Genomic DNA, 20,689 nt, shown 5'->3' with positions numbered 1-20,689 from the left:
TTATTAAAATGCATTCCCTGCATTAAAGTAATTGTTAAGTCTCTTTTTTTTTTTTTTTAAACAAACAAGTTATACTTACCTGCTCTGCGCAGTTGGTTTTGCACAGAGTGGCCTGGATCCTCCACTTCCTGGGTCCCTCTTTGCTGCTTCTGGCCCCTCCCTCCTGTTAAGTGCCCCCACAGCAAGCAGCTTGCTATGGGGGAGCCAGAGCCGAGTCACAGCTGCCTTTGTCTATTCAGACACGAAGCTGTGACCTGGCCCTGCCCCGCCCCCTCTCTCACCCGATTGGCTGACTGACTTTGATTGACAGCAGCAGGAGCCAATCCTGCCATGCTGCTGTCTCAGCTAATGAGGAGGAGAGTCCATGTCAGCTGAGACACTCCTGCATCATCGTTGGATAGAGAGGGGCTCAGGTAGGTATTAGGGGGCTGAGGGGGGCTGCTGTAAACAGAAGGTTTTTTCAACTTAATGCATAAAATGCAAAACCTTCTGCCTTTATAATCCCTTTAAGTTAAAAATCATTTTAACTTTAGAACCACTTTAAGGAATATGTTATGGATACAAGGACTACAGAATATGTGTGTAGTGTATACTGCACATAGTCTCAGAATTACGCATTATAATTGTGTGTCCTTATTTTACAGTTTAAAAAGTTTAGAAGAATGTAATATACTGTACAACATATGTAAGTGATACACTTCCATTCTTGTGAATGATTTCTGAATCACAAAAAAATCTTATTAATTTCCTATGTTTTGAACGTTAACAGTGTTTTTGGCTCAAAAAGAATGCGGTAAAAGTTGGATAGGACTTTGTCCATTGTAAAATATACGGGTAAAAAGAGGGTGGCAACAACACCCCCTCCTGGCAAAACATGTGGTTACAGCCTCATATTGAAATAGAAAGTGTAAGCCCCTGTGCTACTGTATATGGAAAAGAGGGACCACTATATATATATATATATATATATATATATATATATAGATAGCTGCAGTTGCCGGTCAGCCTTACTGAAACTGAAAAGATAAATAACAATACAAAATGAGGCTGCACTGATCTAGAGTGGAAAAAAATCTAATAAAGTGCCAGCGTGCTGATAATAAGATGTAAAATATTAAGTTGGTAAAATGATGTGCTAGTATCAAATGCAGTAAAGGAGAAATAAAATCTGAAGTGAAAAGACAAGAAAGGCAGAGGATTAGATCACTCTTCTGGGTGTGCTACAGGTTTCTGGCAATCTTGGGGTAAGTTCCAGGTGGATCACCGTCCTGGCAGGCTCCAGTCATGGATAAAACAAAGCAAGGAACGCCGTATAGTGTAGTAATTCAAATTATTTATTTAAAAAAAAACAATGTAGTACCTTACATTTAGGTAGATGGTGAACAGCGATGAGAAATGCCAGCATCTGTGTGGTCCGCACAGTCCGCCGGCCACACTTCCGGGTTTAGCCTATCGTCTGACGTCCCGATGTGTATCGCCACGGTCATGTGACTTCCTCAGGGGATGCCCTGAGGAAGTCACGTGACCATGACGATACGTGTCCGGCAGTACTTGGGAGGTGGGTAGGGGGTGGGACGAAGGAACGGTGCTCAGAGTGGGTAGGGGGCAGAGAAAAAGGGTGACCCAGAAGAATGGAGTACCTACACCTATTCTTCAAGAAAAAAACCTTGTATATACAGTATATATATATATATATATTTTTTTTTTTTTTTTTCTCAGATAATATGTTTGCTCCTATATTAGGTAAAAGTATTTCAGGTCATTATGGCTACCTTTACTACAGTGTTTAGAGAACAAGACTGATGTGTTTGATAAATATCATAAAATAAGATCTAGTTTATAAATCTTGGAAAACACAACCATGCATATTTTAAAGAGGAATTCCAGGTATGGTATGTTAATGACAGATATTAAACTAGTGCTACTTCCACATATAAATCACATATAATAAATAATATATGAAAAATACTACATAAAAAGTGCCAGTGCATAAATAAAGTCCATTAATGCAATCAAAGTGTCAGTGCTGATGAATTCTTCTAGTGAGGTGCAAGGTACCACTTTGTGCTCCCCTCCTGAAATCCCCACTCAGCAACAGTAATATTCAAGCAGACATGGAATACTTCCTTAGGCAAAGTGTATAGGTATGACTGCTCTCCTCTATTTCGATAATAGGGCTCTTAGCAAGGTTGTGTTATAAAAATCAATGAGAGAAAGATTTCTGTAGTGTAATACTGTTTAATTTATTAGAAGTTTACAAGCAAATACACTTACAGAGTTAAAAACAATTCCAAGCATGTGTAAAGGTTCGGAATTCCGCCTCGGCGTGCGTTCCAACTACCAGATCTGGCATCACCCTATCATCCCTGTGCTACGTGTTTACTTAATTACATTAGTTCAGCTTGGATCAATTTAACTATGTACATACCATACCTGGCCGATGGCCCTGGAAGTTGGAAATTGCTACTCCAGTGATCTCTACTTGCTTCCGGGTCCATTAACGAGCAGCTGCAATTGCTGCATTCTGATCACAGGAGGTTGGCCACTTGGCAGGGGTGCCATTCAGGGAATGTTCTTCTCAATGAAGACTCTCCACCTCATCCAAACAAAGAATGTTTTGTATTCATTTAAAAAATGCAAATGATTCCAATGTGGAGCCTTCCTGATTGTTGTGGAGGCCTCAGACCTTAGATACTTAGAGACTACTCCTTGTCAAAGCCTCTGTCTGTGCTGTACATGGCTCCCCAGCCTTCTGAGTATGTTGGCATGGAACGTCTTCCCTCTACATGGCAGACAGTTGCTCCTGACCTTGACAATGAGGATTGGGAGGATTTGTGGGACTACCCCTTTTCCCAACTGGTGGCCCGTCAGGATAAGTTAATCCAATTTAAGGTGTTGCACAGGATTTATTTGACACCACACAAACTACATAGAATATATCCGGGGGTTTCTCCCTGGGTGTTGGAGATGTGTGGATGAGTGTGCTGACAGTGGCTTAACTCATATATTCTAGACCTGCCCGAGCATTATAACTTTTTGGTCCAAGGTTGCTGGATTTATCACACATCTAACCACTGTTGATGTCTGTTTGCTTGGACTGGTGAACGCATTGGCCTTCCGTCAGGCATTAGGAACTCTTATTGGTCTACTACTTTTTTATGCACGCAAGGTTATTACCCTAAAGTGGAAGTCTGAAGAGGATTTCACTCCTGGAAAGTCCTGGTAAATAATGTGATATCCCTTTACAAATCAATGTATGGTTCTCGTAGGTGTCTTCAAAAGTTCAACAAGGTGTGGGACATATAGCTTGATTCTCCCTCTACTGCCACATAATAACATCGTGATTGTACTATGTGTGAGGGAGCGAGATTTCCCTCTCCCCATTACCCCTTATTTTTTTCCCCTTTATCCTCTCCCCCCTTCTTTTTTCCTCCATTTCTTACTTTTTATTTCTTTCTCCCATACATTCTTTTGTATCCTTTCATTTCTGGCCCTTTCTGTATGATGATATGCTGAATCTCTGTTATATGATTGTTTTTGTTTTTTTTTCTTGTTGTTAAAAATCACAGATGAGATGCGTGCACTCTTCATTTGCCTTGATGAGTACCTAGTCAATCGACAGGAGCAGGAGCAGACTTTAAAGAAAAGGTGGACTTTTCTTTAAAGACTTCACTTCATTGACAGATCCATCTATATACTTTAAGAGCATGTGTATGTGACTATGGTAGAGACATTTTATTGTATCACTCCTTTATTAGGAGTGATATGTGTAAACAACTTTGGCCCTTGTGTGTACATGTATAGGATCCCCAGGTCCATTAGTAGACAATAACGTATTGTACATATGTACTGTCTAAACAAATATTTTGCATTTGATTACCGAACCCAATGCAGCCTGGTCCCAACAAATAAAGATCATTAATGGAGCAGGTGATTCAATACAGTTTGCTCATGTGATTGCTATTATTATCGATGTGCGGTGTTGGTGAATCTTCATTTCCTGAGGGTAGATGAAGAGGCTAGAGCTCCAGATTTATCCAGAATTGTGCTTGCTGGGGAGAGACATCACTGTATGCAGAACAAGAGAGATTCACTGTCATTAGGAGAGCAAATTCACGTGAGTCATTTTGACATTTTTTAACATTAAAGCTGAACATCAGACAGATGCCAGATAATGCAGTTATGTATTCATTAAACAATCATTAAATGTACAGTCTTTTTATATTCATTTTGTTTACCTAAATTCATCTTTACATCAGCCACTTGCAATTTTTTATACAGCGGTACTCAGAATGGCTTTGCAATGGGAAGCCCAGGGAGTGATTGTCAGAGAGGGGTGCCAGACACTGAGTGGTTGGTAAAGTAGATGAGTCTGGCAGCAGCATTCATGATAGACTGAAGAGCGGATAGCCTATGGAGAGGTAGGCCTATGAGAAGGGAGTTGTATTAGTCAAGGCAAGAGATAACAAGGGAGTTAATGAGTAGCTTGGGGGTTTTATTAGTTAAAAAAGGGTGAATTTTAGAGATGTAACAGAGGTGAAGTCTACAAGCTTTTGACATCGACTGGATTTGGGGCCAAAAGGACAGGTCAGAGTCTAAGATTGCACGTAGCACCCTGGCAAGTGGGGAGAGACTGATAGCTGTATTATTGATCTTGATGGAAAAGTCATGGAGGAGCGCACAGGCCCAGGGGGAGTATTATCACTTCGGTTTTAAAGAAATTTAGTTTAAGGAAGAAGTGCGACATCCATGCTGATCTGCCAGTTAGTAAGTTGGTAATGTGAAAGGGGACTGATGGAGTGAGGTGAGGAGTTGAGAGACCGATTTGGGTGTCATCGGCGTACAGATGGTATTGGAAGCCGTGGGAGGTTATCAAGTGACCAAGAGAGGAGAAGTAGATAGAGAAGTGAAGGGATCCAAGAACAGAGTTTTGGGGGACCCCCACAGAAAGAGGAAGTGGGGAGGAGTGGACAGAGTTATAGGAAATACTGAAGGAGCACTGTGATAGGTAGGAGGAGAACCAGGAAGGAGCTGAATCTTGGGGGCCAAGGGAATGGAGTTTATTGAGAAGGAGTGGGTGATCAACAGTGTTAAATTCTGCAGAGAGGTCTAATAGTAAGAGTATGAAGTAAAATACTGTATATTTGAAATCAAATCTTTATTATTTTTGGCAATAGCATGGTGTGGGCGGATTTTTGCCAATCACAGGCTGTGTCACGCCCCTCCAGCCTGTGTCTTAGAATAACAAGAAGATGAAGCCTTCATCAACCAAGATGTAATATCCCACCCCCATTGTGTTTAGCTGGTTAGTGGGCATGGAGGAGGAAGGAGGGAGTGAGCTGTCATTTTCCACTGTGTATACACCAACATTTGCGACTCTATAGTCACATGAGCTGCTCAGATGTGTTAGGGAGGAAATGCTCAGTATAGAAACTCACTGAAAACTGAGCATGTGCAGAGTTTCCACCACAACTACAAAATCGCCAACTAAATTGGGGACATGAACAGAAGGGGGAGAGCAGCAGGATCAACCAGGTTTTTTGCAAAACCTAGAAAACAAATCTCATAGTGACTGAGTGAGTGTGAACAGAATGTAATACACCATTTATTCATAGTTCTTTATGATGTGGGTTTAATAATACTTTAAATTAAAATGTGAAAATATAATAGAAATAAAAACCCTTTCATGCCTGTTTCTATTAGGGTAAACAAGATTTGTTTGAGTTTGTCTCCTCCTTCCAATGACTTTCCTTCCTGTTTCCATGTTCACTATATACAGGATATCTCTTTTGAATAATAATTAAAGTAGATGTCCGGAATAAAGCTAACTGATCTTAAAAATGCTCCCTCCCCCTTCCTAACACTTATACTAACTAACCTGTGTAAGAAAAATCTATATGCTTACCTATTTTCAAGCCATTCTAGTCTGGTCACGTGATCTAGCTCATTGATGGGCTTGATGCGGCAGGGTGGGGGGACAATTGCAGAACAATGTCCTGTGCAGCTCTTTGCAGCAGCTGAAAGCCAATTTCTCCCTTCGCCAACTTTCAGGTGCTGCAAAGAGCTGCACAGGACATTGTTTCGCAATTGTCCCCCCACCTGTGCTGCTCTAATCTGATTCCCCCCCTATGTGCACGGGCCCCCCAGCGCTGCCAGCTTCTGCAGGCACACATGCAGATGGAGAGTTGGGGAAGGAGCCGGTAAATATGTAATTTACCAGCCCCTTTTTTTGAATTAACTGAGCATAGTAAACTGTGTTCATCTTTAGTACAGCTCAAGCTACAAAGTCAGAAATTCATGAAATCTGTGTCCTTAATTCCTTTCTCTGTCTCAAAGGTGAGATTTCAGGGGTCTGTTTAGACTCCTGAAATTTCACCAAACAACCCCCCCAACAGGGCTGCAAAAAAACACTGATTCCCACTGTACAGGCAACAGCACCTACACTATATTACCAAAAGTACTTGGACCCTGCCTTTACACGCACATGAACTTTAATGACATCCCTGTCTTAGTCCGGAGGGCTCAATATTGAGTTTGCCCCCACTTTGCAGCCATACCAGCATCAACTCTTCTGAGAAGGCTGTCCAAAAGGTTTAGGAGTGTGTCTATGGGAATGTTTTACCATGTTTCCAGAAGCGCATTTGTGAGGTCAGACACTGTTGTTGGTGAGAATGCCTGGCTCGCAATTCATCCCAAAGGTGTTCTATCGGGTTGAGGTCAGGACTCTGTGCAGGCCAGTCAAGTTCCTCCACCCCAAACTTGCTCATCCATGTCTTTATGGACCTTGCTTTGTGCCCTGGTGTGCAGTCATGTTGGAACAGGAAGGGGCCATCACTAAACGGTTCCCACAAAGTTGGGAGCATGAAATTGTCCAAAATGTCTTGGTATGCTGACGCCTTGTATATGTGATTGAATCCTAAGACCTTATTTACACACACAGGTTTATTTATTAACTCAATACAGTTTTATCTTTTAGACTTAGCAAACATTTTGTAGGGCGGGGGAGGGGGTTTAGGTAGGCTGTATGGGGCCCATGATGTTTAATGGCAGCCATGTAAACACCAGTCACCAACAAAATAATTGTTTTTTTATGTGCCACCTTCACACCACCTTGTGTGATGTGTGCCGTGGTGTAATGTGGAAAAATACAGACATATTTTTTCCCCATTTTTCCGCAGCACAGTGGAATGCACTACATGTCACTGCACTGCACTGCTATGCGGAGACATGACTAAGGTGTCACAATATGACACGTCAAATAAAGGTAATGGTATTGCACTGAAACACGTATTGCACTGATTCATGCCAGACCTCACACTGACAGCTGTTCACACACTAGAAAAAAAATAATTTTACCATGCAGGGTAGTGTAAACAAGCCCTTAAAGTGTAACTCCCCTTTTCTTGAGAAAAAAACATTTCCCTTTGGGTGATCTATGCACATTACAAGGATTTTAACAAACTTTGTTGCAGATTCCTACCTTTTGTTATTCTGAAGAAATAGCTGTTTGTTTGTTTGTATCCAGTAAATCCATATGGGAGTGGTTTTGTCATTTGTCAGTCAGCTGCAGCATCTGCAGGGCTCTAATGAGAAAAATTGTAGGGTGTGCATCCCCTTAAACATGATTTCCCTTTGGGAGTATCTCACGAAAAATGACATTTATGTTGCAAGGGATGCTCAAAATCGAATTTGTATCTTAGTGCAGACTTCTGGGAAAATCAGTGAGCCAATCACACAAGCAGGAAATTACATATCTGGGATATCTGGGGGATTGATCTGTACGCAGTCTGTGTACAGAACACCTCCAGGTAGCCATATTGCATTGCATTTTACAGAAAATTACACATTTGCAGATTAAAAAGGAAAAGTCTTTTTTAATAACATTCAATATGACTTGTGTTGCAATTGTATACACTATATTACTATTATTATTATTATTTTTTTTTTATTTGCCTAATTTTTTTCCCAGAAAAGAGGGGTTACTCTTTTCTGGGAAAAACATTAGGCAGAAAAAAAAAAATAATAATAATATAGTGTATACAATTGCAACACAAGTCATATTGAATGTTATTAAAAAAGACTTTTCCTTTTTAATAAAACAGTTATTTTGGTAGTGACTATAAGAAAACAATATTTATTCAATACAGTATATAGTCAACAATAGGATATATATCTTATATATAATAAGACATCCAATCTATTGAACAGATTCCACAGCTGGACATGGTGATTATAACAGTTGTACTGTAATATTGAATTTGAATTACCGTATTAGTGGCACATTGTGACGGGGTGATCTGAGTGACATTTTGGGGTTCACAGCTACAAAAGGGATTAGACCTTTCCTATTCTAGAGATGCTACAATTTAGTTGACTTCATAGTAACACCCAGCTCTTGGCATAAGTGTTTGGAGACAGCTAACATGAATGTGTATTTGAATTTTTGTTATGTTTGTTAACAAGCTAGAATGTGAGCTGGGCATGATTTGTAGCACACCATGCTGTAGACTTGCAGGACAGAGGATTAAATAATGTGTGGTAACATAGCACTTAATTAGCACATTATCCTTTGGCAGCTTTTGAATGACAGGGACCAGTAAGCTGTTTGCATTTGTAAATTGTTTAATATAAAGCACTGCCCAGTAAACAAACAGTTCCCCACCTGCTAATGTACAAGATACCATGAAGAACAATGCCCAGTCTAGCCCTGATAGAATAATCCTGCGAGCAGAATATAATGTACTGTGCTCAAACTTAGCAATCATTGCTTCCAAGGTTATATTTCAATGATAGCACTGATGTTGTTCCTACGGTACAGTTTTTGTGTTTTTATTTTTTGTACTGTAGCCAAATGCTTGGCTAGAGACAGAGAGCAATTTAGGACAATGTGCTGCATTGCTCTATATGCTCTCAATTGACTTCAGCTGAATGGGTTAACACTACCTCGCCTCCACTGGCACTACTGAGTCATGGGAGATGAAGTGCCGGAAAGAAATTTTACTATATACCTACTTGCCCTGCATGTGGGGGGACCTTTTTCCGTGTACACGTTCACCAATGACTGGGACCTGGTGGGGCCGTGTTTGTGTGAAAGATTACACTGTGTGCAGTGGAAGTAAACATAGAGTCCCTCTGTAGCGTGCCTTGTCCCGTACTTCTGCACACCTTGCTGTCAAGTGTTTGCATTTAGGGGTGACATCGCTAAGGCTATGAACACTCCTCCAAGCCAACGTACCTCTGTCACCTCAATCCCAGTGTAGAATGGGGTCCTGTCAAGCACTACCATGAACCTCTTGCATGCTTAAATGTACTCCTTCTCTCTTCCTTACCATGTGGCTAGGTATATGGGGTCTCCATACCATGGGTTTGGTCCCAGGGGTCCGGGTTACTTTGAGGAACTTACTGCTTGGGAGGGAGTCGGATCACCAACCTCTCGCTATTGGGGGACCAGTCACCTTCGCCAGTTACCACGCTTTATGACCGGCTGCCATATATTTCCCACTAGCCCTTGGTTACCCATGGCAATTACACTCTTGTTAAAATGTTCCTGCTTTTTGTAGTTAACATTTGTAGGATCCAAAAGTGAGCTGACATCTGAACAGCAGGACCCCTGTTGCATGTAGTGCTGGGACTGGTGAGAGGACTCTGCTACCAGTAACCTGTTGCTGCTAACAGAGACTGAGCACAGAGGGACTGGTCATCTAATTAACAGCATTATTGGCTGCATGCAGACTTTATTGAGACTGTACTTATGAGCACCACCATAAAGACTGGGCCCTAACGCTAGCTGGCTGAAGAACTAGGGTTAAACACTGCTCACTCAGAAAGCTGCTTCACAACAGCTTTGCCTATTATCCATAGTAAGAGGTACTTCTTTAGGGTAGGGTGACCAGATGTCCCCAGACTGAGGACACTGTCACCGGCAAATCAGCACTGCGTGACTTTAACGGACAATTGCGCGGTTAAGGACCATACCTATGAGCCACTGAGTAATGGTTACAAAAAAGTTGATTACAAAAATGGAACTATGAAAAATATCACAGGCACATCTTCTTTTACACAATATAGACAATGTTTTCTTTCTTTTATTGGTGATGGTGGAGGGTTTTGGTTTCTATTTTTAAAACTGTACATAGCGCACCCCTGAACACTGCACTCTTTACATAGCGCACCTCTGCGCTTCCTTGGTAAGAATAAAATACAAAATATGCATTGAAAAGTTTTTTTCTCTTTTTTATCTTCTTAATATATGGTAGTCATATCCAAAAAAATAAACACATACCACATACACTGCATATATAATTTGAGGAAAATATGCTTATAAAATAGTTTACCATTTGCCAATAAAAAAAAAAAAAGAAAATATGTCCCCAGGTTTCATTTTAAAAAACTGGTCACCTTACTTTAGGGCGTTTTAAATTTCATCACTGCCATTTATATACTGTAGAGTGTAGTCTAAAGTTGTTATAGCCCACTGTTTACAGAGAAGTTATTGCAGTATTATCATTGCTGTTACTGTTTTCCAATGTCATTACTTATTGCTGACTTGGTGGGTTACCAGATTTACTGTAATTTAGCTGCATAGAACTCAATTCTATGCTGCTATAGATTATTGAACGTATTGTCCAGTGAACTGTGATTGATCTAATCCTTTACTTACTCATTTATGTGCATACTGGAGTTTACTGCAACCCGTGCCAATATATTGGGTTCATTTACCACTAACCAGTCTGATGTATGCTCTTTGATACTGAACCTCAGTTGTATGCAAGGTATGTATATTTGTGCTCCCAGTAGCAGAGTCATATCTATTTGCTTAACCTGGTGTGTCAATGGGGCTGAGGTTGTTCTCAGAGTCGAGGCAGAAGAACAGAGAACCCAATCCACCAAGCAGCTCTTTCGGGGGTAGTGCTAATTTGGTTAAAGGAGATGTACAGCCAAAGCTCCTATGGATCATAAGAGTGCAATTCATTTTGCACTCCTTTGACCCGTTTACAGCAGAGTGGTCTGAAATCCACTCTCTGCTGACGTCACAGAAGTCAGTCTGGGCACAGCGTCATCACGACAATGGAAGTTGAGGTCCGCCAAGTGCCTGGACCGACACCCGGCTCAGCCTCTCAGTGAGCGGTTAAGAGCCTGAGCCAGCCGTTCCCCCCTCCCTCCACAGCCCAGCACTCCAGTGAGCGAGGAGGGGGCAGAGCAGAGAGTGGTGACTGACAATCGGCAGCTCTCTGCTCGGGGAGCTGTCAGAACTGAGCGATCAGCGGTAGAGGTAGAGATGTAGAGGCACCGGGGGACAGATGCAGCATTGGACCGATGCTGCATCCACCTAGGTAAGTATAATTGGGGAAAAAAACATAAAACCATACATCTCCTTTAAACCTCTTCATGATGGAGGTAAAACAAATCTTAATGTCTGAATACAGTTTTGCAAATTTGACATGTTAGTAAAACTGTACGTATCATTGCAACTATTTAGTGTATGCTAGTGAATTATACCTTGTTTTTTGTTTTGTTTTTTAGAACAAATTGAGCTTTCATTTGATGGTAATTGGTATTGGATATCCGTTTTTTGTTTTTTTTTTTATCAAAGAAAAACTGGCACAAAGTAGGAATTTATTTTTATAAATGTTTATGTTTCTTGCTCTTACTATAACCTACCACAAAAGAACAACCTAAAACAAATTCTCCTGCTCCTGACAATCATAATGATACCACATATGTGTATAGTATTTATTGTTTGTGCCTGTAGCAGGGCCCAGAAGCAATAGGGCACTTTTTTCTTTTTTTTTGTTATCTTACCTAAAACACACTGACACAAACTGACACCAATACTAAATTAAAAAATGCTTTTCTTTTTAAATTCTACCTAAAATACAATGACCCTGACATTCCACACGGAGTTAGGCCTTAGCCTAGGTCCACAGTGGTGCATGGAAACACAGCATGTGATTCGCTCAGGAATCACACTGCATTCCTGTGCACATAACATGTGATGTCTGTGTGGTGCAATTTGAGCCATACATTTTGTATGGCTCAAATTGCATCACATTCTCAACAAAATGGTGCAGGATCCTTTTTTTCCCTGCACCTGAATCACATTGCATGGGTGTTCACACCCATGTGATGCGATTCTGGCAATCACACTGCATTTTGTGATCTGTTTCGGGATGTCATTAATCTAACATTGACACTCGCAGCAGATCACATGGGCACTGTGTGATTACCAAGCAGTGCGATGCGATGCGGGGAAACGCAGCGAATCCTGTGCATTTCCCGCATTGCATCAATGTGAACCAGGGCTGAGTATGAAGGCCCCTTGAACCTCCTTTAGGGAAAGGGAGCCTTGACTGCTGGAAGCATGGCGTCACTGTGGGTGTGAGCCTAAAAGAGAAGTTAAGTAGCTCCCTTGGGATTGCTACAAAGACCTGAGGTGACTGGGTGGAGCCTGAACTCTAGGAAAAGGCTACGCTGGGGCACATCCAACTGCTCTGAGGAAGTGCATTTATGAGGTCAGGCACTGATGTTGGAGAGAAGGCCTGGCTCGCAGTCTCATATCTAATTCATCCCAAAGGTGTTCTATCGGGTTGAGGTCAGGACTCAGGCCAGTAAAGTTCCTTCACTCCAAACACTGGTCCAAATCATTTGGTGGAGGGGGAATATTGGTGTGGGGTTGTTTTTCAGGGGTTGGGCATGGCCCCTTAGTTCCAGTGAAGGGAACTCTTAAGCCGTCGGCATACCAAGACATTTTGGACAATTTCATGCTCCCAACTTTGTGGGAACAGTTTAGGGTTGCCTCCTTCCTGTTCCAACATGAACATAAACATATGGATGAGCGAGTTTTGGTGAAGGAACTTGACTGGCCTGCACAGCGTCCTGACCTCAACCTGCTTGAACACCTTTGGGGTGAATTAGAGCAGAGACTGCAAGCCTGGCCTTCTCATCCACATCAGTGCCTGACCTCACAAATGCGCTTCTGGAAGAAAAGTCCAACATTCCCGTAGACACACTCCTAAACCTTGTGGACAACCTTCCCAGAAGAGTTGAGGCTGTTATAGCTGCAATAGGTGGGCCAACTCAATATTGAACCCTATGGACCAAGACTGGGATACTATTAAAGTTCATGTGAGTGGAAAGGCAGGCATCCCAATAGTTTTTTAGTTTTATAGTGTATGTGGCCCCACAGATAAAGACCCACTTCTGTGACACCACATATATGTGTACATTAGGCAGGAAGGGGTTAAGGCTTTGTTCACATGGGCACTGAGGCCTGTACACCATGAATGGGCTGTTTGTTTATCCATTGTTGGTAGCCCCTTCAAGTCTATGAGGATGCAGCGGCTGCACACTGTCTAGGTCTAGGGCCACTCACCTGCACCAACATGCCTGTTACATTAGGATAAGTGGTTGTGTCGTGCAGCTTTTGAGTCAACATGGACTTCAATGGTTTGCCTGCACGCAGCACCTGCCAGCTAGGGATGCATAAACAAATGGCTGGATTACAGTGTTACCTGTTTGAACAAGACCTAACAAGTCAAATATAGAGACTTAAAGCGGAGCTCCACCTAAAAGGGGAAGCTCCGCTTGTCTGCCTAAAGGGGAAGCTCCACTTGTCTGCCTCCTCCCCTCAACTGCGACATTTGGCACCTTTTGGGGGGGGGGGGGGGAGCGAATACCTGGTTTTTAGCAGGTACCTGGTTCTGGCGAATTCAGACAGAAGTTCGGCCCCCCTCCTCCTTCCCCCACAGCAGACCCATGCACAGAGCACAGCACGTTTCACACATACACAGTAGGGAACCGGCTGTGAAGCTTCAAGGCTTCACTGCCGGTTTCCCTTATTGGAGATGGTGGCGGCAGCGCCCAATAGCTGATTGAGGACACCGCTGGATTTCTGGACAAGTACAGTAAGTCTCCTAATATTAAAAATCAGCAGCTATAGTATTCGTAGCTGCTGACTTTGCATTTTAGACATCATGCACAGTGGGAGTTTAGACCCTGTACATGAGATTCCAGCATTTTCGTGTGGGTGTGGAAGGCACAGGCCAGTCCCACTGGTGGCAGTCTGTGAAACTCTATGAAAAGGCTGAAAGCTGCTGCAGATGGACGGCACATCGAGTGATACTAATGTTTAGGGCAGTATATGCGTCCAGGGATGAATGCCCGGAATGCAAAAAGTCTGCATTCCAGCCAGGCATTCATTCCTAAACTCATACTGCTCTAAATGTTAGTACCACTCAGTGCACTGTCCAGTTGCAGCAGCTTTCAGCCTTTTCATTGAGTTTGAACACACAAAAGTAGGCAGGAACAGGCAAAACAATTAATCTTGCGATACACTGTTATGCCTCATTCACATGGGTGCTGTGGCATAAATGAGCGCCTTGTTTATAAGGCAGGAGCTGCGTGCAGGCAGCATATGCTTTTCTCAATGGAGACTCAGCGATTATACAGAAACAGCCTCTTGTTGTAAGGTGACAGGTATGCAGGGGCAGGTGAGCGGCCTCGCATGCACACTATCTGTGATCAGGGTTGCTTGCCTACCTGTGCATTCCTGTCAAACTAGGAGGTCTGGCTGTGGTAATACAGGTGGCCCCAGCCACATAAACAAGGTACTTATTCACGCTGTACAGGACACTTAGTGGGTGACCCTACATGATTGATTCAATCAACTTTTGTTGAATGAGTGAGCCTGAAAATCATTGACCAAACAGTGCCCGCATTCAATCACACTTTCTGAGTATTTTGACAGCTTGTGGCTTTCAGAATAACATCGCCTGGCAGAGAAAAATTTTCCGACCACATAATTTGTGTGGATAGAAGAATCTGTTAGCCTGCAAGCTAAACAAGAAAAATTCTCTAGTATATGACCAGCTTTAGATTGGCAGGAGCCAGGTATTATGCCAGGGAGATCCTGCTTTTGGGGTATTCAAAACATCTGTTTTAGGTAAGGTTAAAGACAGCACTTGCCTATGACCAGTGTAAAAAAAACTATTAAATCAGTGCCACAGTGGTTGATACTTCTCACCGAATCAGTGTTGCCAACCTAACAGAATTACATTTACTGACACGACACCCAAAATTTACTGGCACGGCAAAGTTTTTACTCGCATTTCTAAAAGTTACAAAATTACAATTGTAAGTGCAAATTTTAGTATTTAGGCTACAAACAAGTGCAATATGCAATTAGCAATGTGATTTAAAGCTGATATTAAGGCAAAAAACATTTCTGTTTTCAATGATTTTTATTGAATATTTTATGAAAAAGAACATGAAAAGTACAAAGATTGTCATTGCTAACATAGGCATATCAGTCCCAATTATCCCATTGCAATCATAAAATAAAAAGCAGAAAAAAAAAAAAAAGAAAAATGTGCAAACGGCTTAAACTGCCACTATGCGCTGTCAAAAAACATTTCTTATTTTATTTTTGATATAGTAAGTAAGTAGCTCGGGTACAGGGCTCAGAAAGGCTAGAAATGAGAATGGGCAGGCACACACACATTCACACTAACAGCAGTGTACAGCAGCACAGATGATGATGACACCTCACCGACACAACACGTCCCCTCCTGAGTCACAGTGACAGTCTCTATCTCCACGCCAGGTGGTCCCTTCACTCCACTCCAATCCAAACAGCACTGACAGTCTTGCTCCTGGCTTGCATTGCTCCCGTCCCACAGACCCACACGAGGCTTCAGCCGCTCCACTCGACTTCCTTTGCAAAATTACATCACACGACACACTCAGGCACCGCCTCTGTCAGACCTGCCCCCTGCCAGCGCCGCCCAAACACACTGTAGAAGGCACATGGATGGTCTCGGCCGGCACGGGACCAGAACTGCGCATGCGCAGTTCCAAACCAAGCTTTACAGCCATATTATTTACTGCCAAGCTTTTCCTGTCACTGGCATTTACTGGCAATACAAAAGTACCTGTTTTTTACTGGCTGCCAGTAAAAATACTGACGGTTGGCAACACTGCACCGAATACGACAGTGGGGATCATTTTTGCCATGCTGATGCAAAGCTTTTTAAACTTCAGGCATTTGAAATGAAAATCAGTATCATTTGTACCAACATACAGTATCTCACAAATGTGAGTACACTCCTCACAATTTTGTAAATATTTTATTATATCTTTTCATGTGACAACACTGAAGAAATGACACTTTGCTACAATATAAAGTATTGAGTGTACAGCTTGTATAACAATGTAAATTTCCTGTCCCCTCAAAATAACTCAACTCACAGCCATTAATGTCTAAACCACTGGCAACAAAAGTGAGTACACCCCTAAGTGGTAATGTCCAAATTGGGCCCAAAGTGTCAATATTTTGTGTGGCCACCAATATTTTCCAGCACTGCCTTAGCCCTCTTGGGCATGGAGTTCACCAGAGCTTCACAGGTTGCCACTGGAGTCCTCTTCCACTCCTCCATGACGACATCACGGAGCTGGTGAATGTTAGAGACCTTGCGCTCCTCCACCTTACATTTGAGGATGCCCCACAGATGCCCAATAGGGTTTAGGTCTGGAGACATGCTTAGCCAGTCCATCACCTTTACCCTCAGCTTCTTTAGCAAGGCAGTGGTCATCTTGGAGGTATGTTTGGGGTCGTTATCATGTTGGAAAACTGCCCTGCAGCCCAGTCTCCCAAGGAAGGGTTCATGCTCTGCTTCAGTATGTCACAGTAAATGTTGGCATTCATGGTTCCCTCAATGAACTGTAGCTCCCCAGTAACGGAGGAACTCATGCAGCCCCAGACCATGACACTCCTACTAGCATTCTTGACTGTAAGCAAAACACACTTGTCTTTGTACTCCTCATCTGGTTGCCTCCACACACGCTTGACACCATCTGAACCAAATAGGTTCATCTTGGTCTCATCAGACCACAGTAAACCGTGTCCTTAGTCTGCTTGTCTTCAGCAAACTGTTTGCGGTCTTTCTTGTGCATCATTTTTAGAAGAGGCTTCCTTCTGGGATGACAGCCATGCATGCCAATTTGATGTAGTGTGCGGCGTATGGTCTGAGCACTGACAGGCTGACCCCCACCCCTTCAGCCTCTGCAGCAATGCTGGCAGCGTTCATACGTCTATTTCCCAAAGACAACCTCTGGATATGACGCTGATCATATGCACTCAACTTTAGTTGACCATGGCGAGGCCAGTTCTGAGTGGAACCTGTCCTGTCAAACCGCTGTATGGTCTTGGCCACCGTGCTGCAGCTCAGTTTCATGGTCTTGGCAATCTTCTTTCAGCTAGGCCATGTAGAGCAAAGATTATTTTTTCAGATCCTTAGAGAGTTCTTTGCCATGAGGTGCCATGTTGAACTTCAGTGACCAGTATGGGAGAGTGGGAGCGATAACACCAAATTTAACGCTCCTGCTCCCCATTCACACCTAAGACCTTGTAACACTAACGAGTCACATGACATCAGGGAGGGAAAATGGCTATTTGGGCCCAATTTTGACATTTTGACTAAGGATCGTACTCACTTTTGTTGCCAGCGGTTTAGACATCAATGACTGTGTATTGAGTTATTTTGAGGGGACAGCAAATGTACACTGTTATACAAGCTGAACACTCACTACATTACATTGTAGCAAAGTGTAATTTCTTCAGTGTTGTCACATGAAAAGATTTAAAAAAGTATTTACAAAAATGTGTGGGGTGTACTCACTTTTGTGAGATACTGTATGTAGCCATCGTGCTTGCATCTGCTTCCTGTTTTTACTGTAAGGTGTTGTGGTGTCTTGTGCTATTGATCCATATCCACTCTGCCACTTGCCACGATCACTGTATGGAAAATCAATAAAAGCATGGACACTCTTGAATTGTCCGCTTTGTTCACAGGCCTGGGGTAGCTTGGAGGAGGGGGACTGGTTCTTAGGTGCAAAACATGTGGAAAATGCACTTAAGTGCTTGTGTTGTGCATTTTAAGGAGTTTGTATTGAAGTCTGAGGGCCAAAGACATGAAAATGTACTTGAAAAAAGATCATGTTCTTTTTTGTGCAACAAATGTCAACAAGATGTATAGGTGTGAATAAGCACTATTGAATATACTGTAATGGGAATTTTATCGATATGTGATGTCTTGCTTCAGGAATACGCAAAACAAATTGCTTAGGTGTGAATGGGGGCGTAGGTCTGAATAACACTTTGGGATCAGGGACCCCCAGTCATGACCCACTGACTGCATCTTATTTTGCTTGGCTTTTCTTAAGTCTCGTGGTTACTTGCCTCTGGTGGATCATCCATTGTTCATAAAAAAAAAATGGGAAGCATGATTCCAGAAATGGAACCTGGCTCTTAGAAAAGAAAGCTCCATAATAGGGGTACTAAAAGATATAAGCTACAAGCGATATAACCTGCTGCCTGCATCCAAAAAAAGTTATCAGCTTTGATTGAACTTACAAGTTGAATTTTCTTATTTTCTAGTGGATACAGGTTCCAGTAGTACATGTTCAGATATATACTTGTTTAGTCATTGTTAGAGAACAATGTTGAAGTATACTACGTATATTTATGTAGTGCTACCAACCAAGGAGTTGCTGGTATATTTGGGTCCACTCCTACTGACACCACCAAATTTCCTTGGCCACAGAGTCTCCCAGAAGCCACACAAGAAAAATATGCACACACTATTTTGAAATAAATGATCAGGTTGTATTAATAGCAATAAAGAGAATTTAAGACAATTCCACAGTTCAGAAAGGGTTAAACAGTAAGCGAGATGAATCAGCACAGGAACAATACAATAAAGTCAAAAAGCCTTTAAACTGTGGCCACCTGTCCTGCAGGACTGAGGATATAAACAATAGCCCTGTTACTGGGAGATTACTCCCTAAAAAAGAAGTGTATGATTACCAGGGAATTAGAGGCTAGCTCACTTGTATGCCCTCAATCAGGAGAGTCTAGGTTCAAGCGCTAGGAAATTTGTCAAATCTCCTGCACACCAGTACTTCTAAGAAAGATAGTCCATAAACACAATCAATCTGAAAGGTTGATTCTTCTGCCGGCTTAGCTGGGGCCCTGTTGGTGCGCATTGAAGGATACAGTCCCTTTTAGATGTGGAAAATAAGATGATTCCCTTTAAGAGGCATATTTGTTGGCCCAGGTCTCCTCAATGTATGAAGTTGGTGGGTTGGGTCAATTTAGGGTACTAAATTGTAGAAAAGAGTCACATTAGGTAATGGGTAATGTTCACTTTAAGAGAAAGGAATTGACATGCATGTTTCTGTCAGGGATGTCATGCAGCAGGTGCTTATTCCCGTGCAGCAGGTGCTCATTCTTATGCGCATGTGCAGAGTCATGAGCATAGAAGGCAAGAAGAGCAAGGACTAGATAACGCACGCAAATGCAAATTGGCGCATACATGCGGGCACGTGCGGGTACATATAGGCGTGCACACAAATTCAGATTCTGGCACCCAGCAGCCTATTTAAACTGAGAGTCTGCCTGGCCTCAGTACTGGATTGTATTCAGCTCTAGTACCTGTATTCCTGATTCTAGAAAATCTGCTAAGCTTGTTCCTGACCCGGCTTCGTCTGACACCTCTCTTGTCAGTTATGTCTGCTGCTCGCTTATGTTACCAACCTCGGCTTGGATTTCTGACTATTTCTGATTTGGTACCCCACCACCAGCACATTACCGACTTCTGCCTGGTCCCAACCTTGAATTTGATCCTGACCCTGCACCTGTCTGCCTGGCTGCCGCTGAACAAGGCTTGTGACCAGATTCCATACCACCACTGGAAGTACTCCTGTGTCTCCAAGAGACAACTCACTACTACAGCTTCCTGGCACCTGCACCCTTCCCCTGCCCTAGCAGTCCCCATCTCTACTACTAGGGGTGCTTGGATGGATAAGGCGCAAGAGGCCACCTTCGTCATGCGGGCTCCACAGTCAGGTACGTGACAGTTTCCCTTTAAAGGATGAAGTTGGGTTTAAGCGGCAAAATTCCTTCCTTAGATGGCTTAAAACGAAATGGATGCAGCTACATGATTCTGCCTAGCAAGGAGCAAAAGGGTTAACTTATTTTAGTAACATGCAGGGGTGACTGTTGGTCAGTTGAAGGATGACAGTCTGCAGCAGTAAAAGGGCACTGGCAGATGTGTCACTAGTAAATGCTTATGCTGAAGGTCATCTTAGAACGAAAACATTCTTTCCCACGAAAGTGGAGTTACCCTTTAAGTAATGATAATTGAAGCGAGGAGCGTCTGGCGATGGGGGGACCCCATTTTCCTTTTCAAGATGCGGCTGTGATGGCGACAACTCTTGCACTCTTGAGGCAGACAGATCTCCACAAGTTGGTCCCTTACACTCGTTGCTCTGCTTAACAGGGATGTCTGTGGCTTCCCTAGCAACTCTGTACTTCTCGGCTTAACCGGGTCCGGTACAGGCCAGGCCCATGGGGCTCGACACAGCTTTCACACATGCTCCTTCCCCAAACCAAGGCTCTCTCCAACCTCCCTCCTTGTACACGGGCTTTCTCTTTTATATGCTCCCATCCCCTGGTGATTGCTCATGGGCTGTGTAGTTTAGTTGCATCTTGACTGTGAAGAAAGTTCTGCTTTAAGCATACAACTCCCAGCAGTCTCTGAACACCTTGATTAAGGCTGCGATGAACAGTAATGCTAAACACTGCCATCCTGTGGATAAATATAAATCTGCATTCACTGTAACAATGCACAAT

General features: G+C 42.8%; 1 protein-coding gene across 1 annotated transcript in view; it reads left to right on the top strand.

Annotated features, from left to right (window-relative positions):
• The first annotated feature begins 3,987 nt into the window (after positions 1-3,987).
• Positions 3,988-20,689, top strand: part of LOC309547840 (transmembrane protease serine 11D-like) — a 90,726-nt gene continuing 74,024 nt past the window's right edge. The window contains exon 1 of the mRNA XM_082247845.1: positions 3,988-4,117. The gene's annotated coding sequence lies outside the window, so the exon portion shown is untranslated. The remainder of the gene's footprint in view (positions 4,118-20,689) is intronic.

Source organism: Pelophylax lessonae (assembly GCF_965119305.1).
Source record: "Pelophylax lessonae genome assembly, chromosome: 2".
Classification (NCBI taxonomy): Eukaryota; Metazoa; Chordata; class Amphibia; order Anura; family Ranidae; genus Pelophylax; species Pelophylax lessonae.
Note: the sequence above shows the minus strand (reverse complement) of the source record. Positions and strands in the feature narration are given on the sequence as shown.